The 14,411-nt window shown below is 40.0% G+C and overlaps 1 protein-coding gene across 7 annotated transcripts in view; it reads left to right on the forward strand.

The window, feature by feature from the left end:
- ZFYVE9 (zinc finger FYVE-type containing 9) overlaps positions 1 to 14,411 on the forward strand; it is a 193,486-nt gene that overhangs the window by 25,275 nt on the left and 153,800 nt on the right. The window lies entirely within an intron of this gene.

Below are 14,411 nucleotides of genomic sequence, written 5' to 3' on the forward strand. Positions count from 1 at the left end.
CGCCTACCTTGTTTGGTGAAGTACTGGCCACAGATCTTGCTGGCTTCCCCGGAGAGGATCTGAACTGCACCCTACTCCAGTATGTAGACGACCTGTTGCTAGCCAGTTCCACCCAAGAAGACTGCTGGAAAGGCACCAAAGCCCTATTGGCCCTACTCTCCAACACAGGGTACAAAGGGTCATGGAGAAAGGCTCAGATCTGCAGACAGGAGGTCAGATACCTTGGGTTCGTCATCTCAAGGGGACATCGGGTGCTTGGACATGAAAGGAAGCAAACCATCTGCTCAATACCCTGGCTAAGCACTAAGAAAGAGGTCTGAGAATTCCTCGGGGCTGCCGGATTCTGTTGGATCTGGATACCGGGTTTTTCTGAAATTGCCAAGCTGCTATACGAGGCCACAGAAGGATGTGGTAGGGACCCCCAGAGTGGGGAGCTAAACAAGAAAAAGCTTTCAAAGAAATAAAAAGACACTTAACCAGCGCTCCAGCATTAGGGCTGCCAGATGTGACACAGGACTTTAACCTCTTCATGCATGAGAGAAATCATACTGCATTGGGGGTCCTCACACAAACAGTTGGGCCATGGCAACGCCCAGTCGCATATCTGTCCAAATGACTGGATCCTGTGGCCACGGGATGGCCACCATGTCTCTGGGCGCTAGCTGCTATAGTGGCCCTGGTCAGGGAAGCAGACAAGCTTACAATGGTGCAAAATATAAATGTAAATGTTCTCCACGCTGTTACTGCGCTGATGAACAGCCAGGGGCATAAATGGCTGACCAACGCCAGAATGATTGACTATCAAGGACTGTTCTGCGAAAACCCACGGGTCTGCCTTGAGACTGTGCAGACATTAAATCCAGCCACCTTCTTACCTGTGGAGGCGGGAACCCCAATCACAACTGTGAAGAGGTTTTAGATGAAATCTACTTGAGCAGGCCAGACCTAATGGACAGAATTGGAACTATTTACTGATGGAAGCAGTTTTGTCCAGGAAGGACAACACAAAGTAGGCTATGCCATAACAACAACAGATGCAATAAAAGCTGAGCCCTTGCCCAGGGGTGGTCAGCACAACGGGCTGAACTATGGGCACTCATTCAGGCATTCAGGCATGCCGAAGGGAAGCAAGCCAACATCTACACAGACTCAAGATATGCCTTTGCTACTTTACATGTACATAGAGCCATCTACAAAGAAAGGGACTACTAACAGCAGGGGGAAAAGAAAGAAACAAAGAAGAAATCCTTCAGTTGTTAGAGGCAATTTGGAAGCCCTCCCAGGTGGCAGTCATCCATTGCAAAGGCCACCAGAAAGGGACTGATCCAGTCAGCAAAGGAAATCGGTTGGCTGACCAGGCAGCCAAGGAGGCAGCGACCCAACTGAGTCCCACATCAGGCCCTGAGCCAATCTCTATGGTCCTGTTAGCACCGGAATTGCCCCTGTCCCCGAGATATACCATAGAAGAAGATCAATGGGCTTTAAATGAGGGAGGAACTAAGGGGAAGGAAGGCTGGTGGAAGCTTCCGGACCAAAGACTCTTTGTTCCTAGTACTGTAGCCATTCAGCTAGTAAAGCAACACCACGAGACAACTCACTTAGGAAAAACTGCTTTAGAAAGTCTACTGAGCCTCTACTATTTCGTTCCTAAGCTCCCAACCCTGTGTGCCCAGATCAGTGCTAGGTACGTGACTTGTGCACGAAACAATACCAGCCAAAGACCAAGACTCAGCCCTGGGGTACAGATAGTTGGAATGTTACCCTGTGAAGATTTAGAAATGGACTTTATTGAAATTAAGCCTTGCCAGGGCTACGGGTATTTGCTCGTGATAGTCTGCACCTACTCGAGATGGGCTGAGGCCTACCCCACACGCACTGAACGAGCACGAGAGGTAGGCAAGGCCCTACTAAGAGACATAATTCCCAGATATGGGCTACCTCTCTCCATAGGGTCTGACAACGGGCCAGCCTTTGTGTCTGAGTCCAGACCTTGTCCAAGGCACTGGGAATCAAATGGAAGCTACACGCTGCTTACAGGCCACAAAGCTCAGGGAAAGTTGAGCGCATGAATTGGACCCTTAAGACTATGTTAGCTAAACTCTGTCAGGAGACCCAATTACCCTGGATTGACATGCTGCCCCTAGCCTTGCTCCGAGCCTGGTGCACCACGAGGTCCTCAGGCTATTCTCCCTTTGAAATCTTGTATGGGAGACTCCCCCCCAGTGGTAGGGAGACTCAAGGGAGACCCCCAACAACTAGCTGACCTGGAGATGTCTCGACACCTCCCGGCCCTGGGAAAGGTCTTTTGGCATATTACCCGAGAAGCCCTAGAAAGGACTCCCATTCCTTTGGGCAGTTGGGTTCATCCCTGTCAGCCAGGAGATGAGGTATGGGTAAAAGACTGGAGGAAGCAACCACTTCAGCCAGTTTGGACTGGCCCTCATACGGTCATCCTGGAGACCCCTACTGCTGTTAAAGTTACAGGAGTTACCCCGTGGATCCACCACACCCTGGTGAAGAAAGCAGCACTTCTAGAAGGGCGAGAGACCTGGACAGCAAAAGCTCATCCGAACCAGGCACTTCGGGTCTTCCTACGGAGACAACCAAGTCGTCTAAGAGCTTCAGCCCTGCTCCAGTCACTCCAGGGCTGACTGGTCTACTCACAGCGGAAGCTTGAGGAATTCAATGAGGGACATCTGAAAATCAGGGTTATGATGACACCCTGCTTTGTAGAGACTAGTTACACCACTGGCCTTGATGCTTTCTATAGGCCAAACACAAGAGGTCATTTTGGCTATAATCTGCCCAAAAGTAGTAGAATTAAGTGGAATCAAATGTTTTGTATAATAATGATTTATATCCTACCAAGCTGTAGTGCATTAGAAAACAAGATGGACCCCTCATGTACTCCGTGCATCTGCATGACTAGATCAGGTCAGGGAATCACATGGACCGCTATTCATAAGAGTGGTTTCCAGCCTGGCTGAAGCCACTACGAATAGGAGAGCCACCAACCATACACCTTCTGGCCCTGAGGGGTTATCAACCCATGGGCCTAGATGATCAAGAAGTTGACGCCTTATAAAGATTTTTAGGGGTGTCAAGAGGGGGGAATGATGAGGAAAATTTGGAGTTCATAGCTTTATGCCTGCTCTGCTTTGTAAAACCTGCTTGCTGCACTAGAGTGAGGACAAAATACTTTAACAATCAACTGGAACGTAAAAGAATGTTCTGTCCCTGCCCCTGCTCACCTTTGTTTGAAAACCCTTTGCATGTAACCCCTAGCAACTCCCGCGCTCTGTAATCACCTGAAATCTATGGAAACCGAGTAGCCAATCAATTAATGCCAACTGTAGCTATGTGTCTTAACCTGTATAAGGAGAGAATTCACCTGGAACGGGGCCCAGAATTTCGGAGTGTTAGCTTGTCTGGGTCCGCTGGGTCAATCAACTTGAGTTCTCCAACCCTCCGAGTGTGGTGCTTGGTTTCTTGTGGGATCGATTCCTGCAACAAAACCAACGTGCATGAGTAGACTAAATCTCATTTGTTCATGGTGTATAATCCTTTTTATATGTTGCTGGATTTGGTTTGCTAGTATTTGGTTGAGGATTTTTCGTGTGCTATATTCATAAGGGATATTGGTCTGTAGTTTTCTTAGAATGTCTTTGATTTGGTATTAGGGTAATATTGGCCTCATAGAATGAACTGAGAAGTGTTCTCTTCTGGGGAAAGATTGATGTTTATTTGCTTTTTAAACATTTGGTAGAAGTCACTGGTGAAACCCCCTGGCCTTGGATAGCAAGTTTAAAAATTTAATTTGTGTGAAGTTTTGAAATTAATAATTCAGCCTCTTCAACTAATTTATAGGTTTGTTCAGAGTTTCTATTTCTTTTTGAGTCAGTTTGGGTAGTTTGTTTCTATGAATTTGTCCATTTCATCTTGGTTGTCTAATTTGTTGGTGTACATTTTTCATAGTATACTCTTATAATCCTTTTTATTTCTGTAAGGTCAGTAGTAATGTCCCCAGTTTCATTTCTGATTTTAGTAACTCCAGTCTTCTCTCTTTTTCTAGGTCATTCTAGCTAAAGATTTGTTGATTTTGGTCATCTTTTGAAAGAACCAGCTTTTGGTTTTGTTAATTTTTCTCTATCTTTTTTCTACTTTATTTCCATTCTAATTGTTACAAAACTCAGGTTTGGCTTCCTGCTGCTTAAAAGCCAATATTGGAGAGGCAGGTATTGGTTTGAAAAGGTATGGCTGCTTTATTCAGGAGGTCAACAACCAGGGGAGAAAGAGGACTCCAAAACCAACTCTAAAGATCCTGGTCGACCATGAAAGTTTTTAAAGGGAGAATCATTTGGGCAGGGGGCCAGAGTCTTTGTTGTCATCCACTGTGTGCAGGCTTTCTTCTAATTGATTGGTGGTAAGATAACAGAGTGGTGTTCCAGGAATCTTGTGCTTAGCTTGAAGTTACCATACTCTGCTAGGGTGGGGGCTTTAGTTCCTACAGAGGAACTCAAAGGTGTTGTTATGGTATATTCCTTGAGGAGGAACTAGGACCCTGCCCCACAGCTGCACTATTGTTTCTTGGCTGCTCCTCCTTCTGCATTCCCTCCCTTCCCTGATAAGCAGCTGTTTAAATCTGCCCTTTGGAACTCAGGGAAGCCCAAGGAGGCTGAATGAAATCTATTTCCTACAAACAAGAAATGGGGGACACAGAAAAGATTTGTACCTGGGAGGGCCCCATAGGGTCATGCTCCATTTCGTAATCTTTATTATAATATTTCCTTCCTTCTGCTTGCTTTGGATTTAGTTTGCTCCTCTTTTTTTTAGTTTCTGAAGATAGTTATTATTTGTAATTTTACCTTTTATAATAAAAATGTAGCTGTTTATAGCTATAAATTTTCCTCTAATCATTGCTTTTACTACATCCCATAAGTTTTGATATGTTGTATTTTCATCTCATCTCAAAGTATTTTCTGAATTTCTTTGTGATTTATTGTTTGATGTTTGTTGTTTAGTGTGTTAATTGCACATATTTTTAAATCTCCTTCTGTTATTGATTTCTAATTTCATTCCATTGTTGTCAGAAAGCATACTTTGTATGATTTTGAAACTGTGCACCTCGGATTGGAACTTGAACCCACATGCTGGGACTCAAACCCAGACAAAACCCTGATTGTGCCTTGAACTCACAGTGTTTTAATTTAGAATCACTAACCTGGTGTCTGGACCTACTGAGGCTCGGGTTCTTGATGTCTCATTGCAGAAAGAATTTAGTGAGAGACAAAGCGATAGGTAAGAAGTGTATTTATTTAGAGAGAAACACTCCACAGACAGAGTGTGGGCCATCTCAGAAGATGAGAAAGGCACCAGGGTATGGGGTTGTCAGTTTTTGTAGGGGTGGGTAATTTCATAGGCTAATGAGTGGGAGGAGTATTCCAGCTATTTTGGGGAAAGGATGGGGATTTCCAGGAATTGGGCTACCACCCAGTTTTTGATCCTTATGGTCTGGCCTTGGAATTGTCATGGTGCCTGTGGGTGTGTCATTTAACTTGCTGATGTGTTACAATGAGCATATCCTGAGGCTCAGGGTCTAGTGGAAGTCGGCTTCTCTGCCATCTTGGACCCATTTGGTTCTAATCAGTTTATGTCATGTCCTTGGGCTATGTCATTCTTTCAAAGGTTGTACCCTGCCCCCTTTCCTCCTGTTTCAATTTCAGTTCTTTTAAATGTATTGAGGCTTGTTTTATGGCTTAAGGTAAGGTCTCACCTAGTCATGTGCACTTGGGAAGAATGTATATCCTGCTCTTGTTGAATGGAGTGTTCTGTAAATGTCTCTTGTATGTCTAGATGGCATACATTGTGTGTCTAGATGGCATACAAGTGTTCATGCTTTCTGTATCCTTGCTAATCTTCTACCCTGAGTTTTTATCCTTAATTGAAAGTGGGCTAGTGAAACATACCACTATTATTGTTGAATTGTCTATTTCTCACTTCATTTCTGTCAGTTTATGCTTCATGTATTTTGGGGCTCTGTTGTTAGGTACTCTAGCTTTAATTCTGATGCATAATATGGATTGGATGCTTATGTATGTGAACACTATTGGTATCTCAAATTATTGTTCCCACTTTATGTGCTGTGACCAATAAATGGAATTTGTTTTGATATGGCTTTGATGCTTAAATGATTTTGACTAGTAGTAAGTTATTTTGTCTAGGTTACATAAAGATGCACTTGTCTCTGGGAAGACTTAACTTCACTAGGACAGTGGTTCATTTTAAAGGTTTATGTGTGTGTGAGTCAGAGTGAACTGAAGCAGTTTAAACATAGCAGAGATAAAGTATTTAATAATGAACTTGCCAGTATTGATTTTTTTTTCAAAATAAACAACTTCTTATTAAAGTATAGCTGATTTACAATGTTATGTTAGTTTTAGGTGTACAGCAAAGTGATTCAATTTCATATATGTGTGTGTGTGTATATACATGTATATTTTCAGATTCTTCTGCATTATAGATTATTACAAGATATTGAATATAGTTCCCTGTGCTGTACAGTAGGTCCTTGTTATTTATTTTATATAGTTGTGTATATCTGTTAATCTCAAACTCCTAATTTATCCCTCCCTCCTATCCCTTTGGTAACCATAAGCTTGTTTTCTATGTCTGTGAGTCTATTTCTGTTTTGTAAATAAGTTCATTTGTATCATTTTTTTTGATTCCATATATAAGTGATTTCACATGATACTTATCTTTCTTTGTCTGACTAGCTAGTATTAATTTTTATTGAGATTAAAGGGTCGATGATAGTGTAATGTTCCTTGACTGTCCCTAGAATAATTTGAGTCAGTACCCATTATTATTAACCTATTAACAGTACCTTTTGTACAACCTAATCCTAAACTATATCTGGCTTTGGAGGAAGAAGGAAATAGAGAATTATCTATTATGTTATATTGTATTATTTGTTATTAATCCTCATAGCAATCTTTTGACATGGGTGATATTGTTCTCACTTTACAAGTGAGCAAATTGAAACTCAGAGATTTATTAATTTAACAAAGGTCACTGGTGAGTGCTCTTTTCATTTTCTCTTATTCTTTTAGTCTTTCATTCAACAAAATGCCAGCTTTGGAGATGCAGCCATGACCCAGTCAGACATGATCCTTGCTCTCATGAAGTGAATTTTCTGGTGGAATCCTTTTTACTGAGTTTTTGAGCCCTTTTTCATATAGTAGTAGCAAATATATTTGTAGAATACTTTATAAGATATTTCTGCATTTTAATCTAATTTTATAACTCTTAATGCAGCCTTATGACCCAGGTGGGTTAGATAGTATTGCTGTTAAACTGAGACTTAGGGATATTTAGGTTATATAGTTAGTAAATGGCTGAGTTAGTATGCAAACCCAGGTCATCTGGCTCCAAGGATCCTGTACTTCTTCCATAATGCCATGTTGTCTCACTATTTCACATGTAACTATAAGCCTAGATCACCGAGAGTGGTATTCTGGAAAGTAACCAGTCTAGCAGCACTTAGCAAAGCAGAGCTCTACCAGGCAGGGCATGTGGGAAGAGGAATCAGGAGGCCCAAACAGCTGTGTCTAGTGTGCTGGAATGGATTTATTCCTGAATAACACATTGAGAAAGAATGCTTTAGAGAGAGACTAAAACGTGAGCAACATTGCACAGACATGGTCTCAGCAGCACCTACATGGACTCGTGGCACAGTAACTGCTAGGGACACTTTTTTTCTAGAACAGAGACTTGAAACAGCAGTGAATTTAAGACGAAGTGACCCAAACAACACAGTACTCCATACAGAGCTATCTGCAGCTGCAAATCGGAGTGTAATCTTTATATAAGGAAGGGATTGCTGTTTTACATTGATTACCTCAGCTGCTCTCATGCAGGTACAGAGATAGCAATCTATTCAGTAAAAACATTTGAGTGCTTCCTCTGTGTAAAAGCATTGTTAGGCATTGTGGAGTGATACCGACATGGGTGTGGCACCATCCTTGCCCACAAGGAGCTTGTAACCTAGTAAGGAAATTTTGCATTCATTGAAACAATACTTGTTCATCGAGAGTTTATTATGTGTCAGACCCTGTACCAGGTGTTGAGGAAACAAGAGTGAATGAAATAGAAACTATCCCTATGCCTTAAGCTTATACTTTCCTTTGTCTGGAGAGTATTTTCTTACCTCCTTCCTCTAAGTAATCAGAAATCTTTTAAAGTAGAGAGCAGGACGTGAAATTCTCTTAGCAAAATAGTAGTCAGTACTACTATTCTTGTGACTTGGCCACAAATAAAACTCGATAGCTTATGGGTCAGAGCTTAGGTGTCATGCTAGAAAATATTTATATCACATTTAGCAGTCACATTCAGAAAAGTAAAAAACATCACAAAAGAAAAAAATGGACAAAGGATTTGAACAGGAGATCACAGAATAGAAAATAAAAGGGGTAAAAATATATGTCTGTCTTACTCGTAATCAGAGAAATGGTGATTAAATATTGGAATAGTGTTTTTACATCTCTCATTGGCAAAAATAAAAGTTGATAAGAGCAAATTTAAGTAATCATGATAAGAAAACTTTATTGAGTACTTTCTCTGTGGCAGGCACAACAGTCTTTACAGCAATCCCAATTTCATTCCTCTCTACAGCTGAGTGATATTCCATTGTATATATGTACCACATCTTCTTTATCCATTCATCTGTTTATGGACATTTAGGTTGCTTCCATCACCTGGCTATTGTAAATGCTGCTGCAGTAAACATTGGGGTGCATGTGTCTTTTTGAATTATGGTTTTCTCTGGGTATATGCCCAGTATTAGGATTGCTGGGTTCTGCCCAGTTTTTAATAGGATTGTTTTTTTGCTATTGAGTTGTATTAGTTCTTTATGTATTTTGGGTATTAACTCCTTATTAGATATATGATTTGCAAATATTTTCTTTGAGCTTTTACAAGCCTTTTCATTTTTTTGATGGTTTCCTGGGCTGTGCAGGAACTTTGTGGTTTGATATAGTTCCACTTGTTTATTTTTGCTTTTGTTCCTTTGCTTTGGAGACAGATCCCAAAAATCATCATCAAGGCTGATGTCAAAGCATTTACTACCTGTGTTTTCTTGTAGGAGTTTTGTGGTTGCAGGTCTTAATATTCTAGTCTTTAATCCATTTTGAGTTAACTTTTTTATGTGGTGTAAGATAGTAGTCTAGTTATATTCTTCTCAGGTAGCTGTACAGCTTTCCCTGTACTATTTATAGGAGAGACTATCCTTTCCCTGTTGTATATTCTTGCATTCTTTGTCATAAATTAATTGACTAAATATGTATGGGTTCCTTTCTGGGCTCTCTATTCTGTTCCATTGACCTATGTGCCTCTTTTTATGGCAGTACCATACTGTTTTGGTTACTGTAGCTTTGTAACATAATTTTAAACCAAGGAGTGTGATGCCTCCAGCTTTGGCTATTTGGGATCTTTTGAGGTTCCATCCAAATTTTGGTATTGTTTGTTCTATTTCTATGAAAATTCCTGTTGGAATTTTGGTAGGGATTGCTTTGAATCTGAAGATTGCTTTGGGTAGTAAGTATATTTTAACAATATTAATTCTTCTAATCCATGAGCATAGAATATCTTTCCATTTATTTGTGCCTTCCTCAGTTTCTTTCATCATTGTCTTGTAGTTTTCAGTGTACAAGTCTTTCACCTCCTTGGTTAAATTTATTCCTAGGTATTTTAGTCTTTTTGATGCAATTGTGAGTGGGATTGTGTTCTTAAATTCTCTTTCTGGTAGTTTGTTATTAGTATATAGAAATACAACCGATTTTTGTATACCAGTTTTGTATTTTTCAGCTTTACTGAGTTCATTTATTAATTCTAACAGTTTTTGTTGAAGTCTTAAGGATTTCCTATATATGATATCATGCCATCTGCAAATAGTGAGTTTTATTTCTTCTTTTCCAGTTTGGATGCCTTTTATTTCTTTTTATTGCCTGATTGCCCTGGCTAGGCAATACTATGTTGTCTAAAAGTGGTGAGAGTGGACGTCTTTGTCTTGTTCCTGATTTTAGCTATGCACTTGTCATATATGACCTTTGTTATGTTGAGGTACATTCCCTCTATACCCACTTTTTTTTTTTATTATGAATGGTGTTGAATTTTGTCAGATGCTTTTCTGTGTCTATTGAGATAATCATATGATTTTTATCCTTCATTTTGCTAACATGGTACATCATATTGATTTGAATCATCCTTGCATCGTTGCATCATATTGTATGATCCTTTTAATGTATTGTTGAATTTGGTTTGCTAATATTTTGTTGAGGATTTTGGCGTTTGTGTTTATCAGGGTTGTTGGTCTATAATTTTCTTTTCCTCTGGTGTGTGGTCTGGTTTTGGTATCAGGGTAATACTGGCTTCATAAAATGCATTTGGAAATGTTCCCTCCTCTTCTGTTTTTTTTTTGAAGAGTTTGAGAAGGATTGGTATTAATTCTTCTTTAAATGTGACTGACACTGGACTTTTGTTGGGAGGGTTTTTTTAATTACTGATTTAATCTTCTTACTAGTAATTGGTCCATTTGGATTTCCTTTCTTTTTTTAAAATTTATTTATTCTATTTTTTATTTATTGGCTGCATTGGGTCTTCGTTGCTGCAAGCAGTCTTTCTGTAGTTGCGGGGCGGGGGGGTGGGGGGTGGAGTGGCCATTCTTCATTGCAGTGCATGGGCTTCCTATTCTGGTGGCTTCTCTTGTTGCAGAGCATGGACTCTTGGCCTGCGGGCTTCAGTAGCTGTGGCTCGCAGGCTCTAGAGTGCAGGCTCAGTAGTTGTGGCACATAGGCTTAGTTGCTTCTAGGCATGTGGGATCTTCCCAGCCTAGGGCTCAAATCCATGTCCCCTGCGTTGGCAGGCGGATTCTTAACCAATGAGCCACCAGGTAAGCCCTCATTTGGATTTCCTATTTCTTCATGATTTAGTCTGGTAAGGTTGTATGTTTCTAGGAATTCATCCATTTTTTCTAGATTGTCCAATTTTTTGGTGTACAGTTGTTTATAGTAAACTCTTTTGATCCTTTCTATTTCTGTGGCATGTTTTAATGTCTTCTCTTTCATTTCTGATTTTATTTATTTGAGTCCTCTTTTTTCTCAGTGAGTGCAGCTTAAGGTTTGTCAATTCTGTTTATCATTTCAAAGACCAAGCTTTAGTTTCCTTGATCTTTTCTGTTGTCTTTTAGTGTCTATATCATTTATTTGCACTCTGATCTTTGTTATTTCCTTCCTTTTGCCAACTGTGGGCTGTGTCTGTTCTTTTTCTAGTTCCTTTAGATGTAAAGTTAGGTTGTTTATTTGAGATTTTTCTTATTTCTTGAGGTAGGCATTTATTGCTATGAACTTCCCTCTTAGAACTGTTGTTGCTGCATTCCATAAATTTTGGTATGTTGTATTTCCATTTTCGTTTGTATTAAGGTATTTTTTTTCAACAAATTACGTGAGATGTTGGCATCTGTGGCATAAACAACAGTGATACTACCTACAGCAATTGCTGATAAAACACAGCCACCTGCTATGGTTCACCCAGGTTCTTATAGGATCCTTTACTTACATGAAATGAAAGCTTCTAGGTCCAGCATTCAGGACCATTACTCTTTGGAGAGGAAGGAAACATGCATGCTGCTCTTCAATAGCCATCATTTTCATGCCATTAAACGTAAATAAAAAGAAAGAAATACACTACTTCTGAACCACACTGTGCCTGGTATAAAAATGTCTCATTCTTTCTTAGTTTGTGACCTTCTCATCAGTAAGGGTGTATTAATTTCCCATGGCTGCCATTGTCTTAAGGTATTTTTAAAGTTCTCTTTTGATTTCTTTGTTGACCCCTGGCTAGTTCTTTTTAAAGGTTACTTTAACTGCTGAGTGAAGAATAAATTGGGGGAGATAACAAAAGTACTCTGAGAAGAACATTGAAAAGTTTATTTCTGTAATCCAGATACGGTATACTAGTGGCTTGGACCAAAGTAGTGGTTGTAGACAGAGAAAATGGATTTTTATCAATGTTAGGACATGATTGAATGTTGATGATGACCATCGTGGAGAAGGAGGGATAGAGAATGACTATATCATGAGTATCTGGGTAGTTGATGACATAGGGAACAGAGGAGAAACAGCATTGATTGTTATGAGAGTAGATTGTCACGTTGAGTTTGAGATGTCTGTGAGATACAGAGACATTAAATAGGCCCTTGTATATATGGGTTTAGAACCCAGAAAAGAGGTCTGAAGTAGAGAAAAGGAAATTAGGACTTGTTAACAGGTAGTGTTTGAGGCAATGGTAGTAGATAGAATTCCCTTGGAAAAGAATATAAATCAGGAAAGAAGAGTACTGAGTTTAGAACTTTGAGGAATCTCAACATTAAAGATTGGGTGGAGACTTTCCTGGTGGCTCAGTGGTTAAGACTCCATGCTACCAATTCAGGGGGCCCAGGTTTGATCCCTGGTTGGGGTACTAAGATCCCACATACCACAACTAAGCCCTCACGCCACAACTGGAGAAGCCTGCGTGCTACAACAAAGAGCCTGCACAGCCAAAAAAAAAAAAAAAAAGATTGGGTGAAGAAAGAGAGTCGGGGTGAAGGTGAGAGGGAGATGTCAAAGAAGTAGGAGAAAATCAGAAATTTTAATGTCACCTAAGTCATGGAAGAATGGTTTCATAAAAAAGGAGGATGTGATCTACTATAATTGAATGTTGCTAAGATGGGGAAAGAAGCCAGAATAGAGTGGGGCATGCATGGAAGGTGAAGGACAGACATTGAGAGTAGACAGCTCTTTTGAGAAAATAGTCCTCTTGGGACTTCCCTGGGAGTCCAGTGGTTAAGACTCCAAGCTCCCAATGTAGGGGACACGGGTTTGATCCCTGGTCAGGGAACTAAGATTCCACATGCCACACGGTGTAGCCAAGAAAAACAAAAAAGGAAAAGAAAAACAGTCCTCTTGAACAGTTAACCTCTTAACAGGGGTTAACTGTTTGAAATTTGAGGTGTAGTGGAGCATTCAAATGGAGAAGTATTGTATATCAGGTAGGTTAAGCTGTGGCCCTGGAATTTGAGTGAGAGGTGAGGGTTAGAGAAACCTGAGAGTCATTCACATGGAGATGGTAGCTGAAGACTTTAGAAGAAAAGGGAGCCAAAGATAGAACTGGGAGAGCACCTATAGTTAGAGATTTTCTTGGGATTGTTATTAATAAATAACATTGTAGTGTTCATAGTACAAGTAATTTGAGCATGGACTTATTTCATCCAACTCAGTTATCCCAAGCTTTGGCTGATATAGTTCAGGTTTTGCTCTTCTTTTTTTTTTTTTTTTAAATTTATTTATTATTTTTTTGGGGGGGTACACCAAGTTTAATCATCTGTTTTTTTACACATATCCCCGTATTCCCTCCCTCCCTCGACTCCCCCCCCCACCCTCCCTCGAGTCCCCCCATCCTCCCCCTCCCAGTCCTCTAAGGCATCTTCCATCCTCCAGTTGAACACCCTTTGTTATATAACAACTTCCCACTGGCTATCTATTTTACAGTTGGTAGTATATATATGTCTGTGCTACTCTCTCGCTTCGTCTCAGCTTCCCCTTAAATCTGAGATTGTTAAAATAAAATACAGTGCTCTAAATGTCCCCCCAAAGTTGTCAAGACAGGAGCAAGCATAGTATTTAATTTTGCTCCAGGTGGTTAGGTAAACAATTTTACCAACATACCTGTTTGGTTGGTTTTTCAATAGTTGGTAGTTTGTACATGAAATATATCACTTGTAGTGACTGGATTAATAGTGAGTTATAACCCTGCTTTACACAAACTTTTGTTATTACTTTTGGTACATACAGTTTGTGCTGTACAAATTATATCTCCTTGTCAATCTACTACCTACAGTGATCTAAAAAATAAGACCCTCCCCCCGATGAATTTATCTCTTATTATCTACTGTAGATCATAGAATATCTGAGCTAGTGTTTGATCTTTGAAATTTTCAGTATGTGACTAAGGTTGAAACTGATTTTGATGTCATTTGTCTCAATTTATATCATTCTGTTGTGATATATTTGTTAAGATTCTTGTTGCAAGTTAAAGCAACCAATTGGAGCTTTTTTAAGGAAAAGAGGAGTTTTATAAGGATACTAGGATATCTCCCAGAAAGGCAGGGATTACAGTTGTGTCTCTTAGGAATAGTGTAGAAGAGTCTGTAATTCATTAGTTTAGATCAGGAGCCCACACCAGGTTAATAAACTAGTTGATTGGTTTCTGCAGAATATGGTTTTATTTTGCAATAAGAATATATGGGGTGTACGGGGTGAGAGGCAGGCAATCCTAGAATTCTAGTGGTAAAGATAATCTGATAGATATCTACTGCT

This window comes from Hippopotamus amphibius, chromosome 1 (assembly GCF_030028045.1).
Source record: "Hippopotamus amphibius kiboko isolate mHipAmp2 chromosome 1, mHipAmp2.hap2, whole genome shotgun sequence".
Classification (NCBI taxonomy): domain Eukaryota; kingdom Metazoa; phylum Chordata; class Mammalia; order Artiodactyla; family Hippopotamidae; genus Hippopotamus; species Hippopotamus amphibius.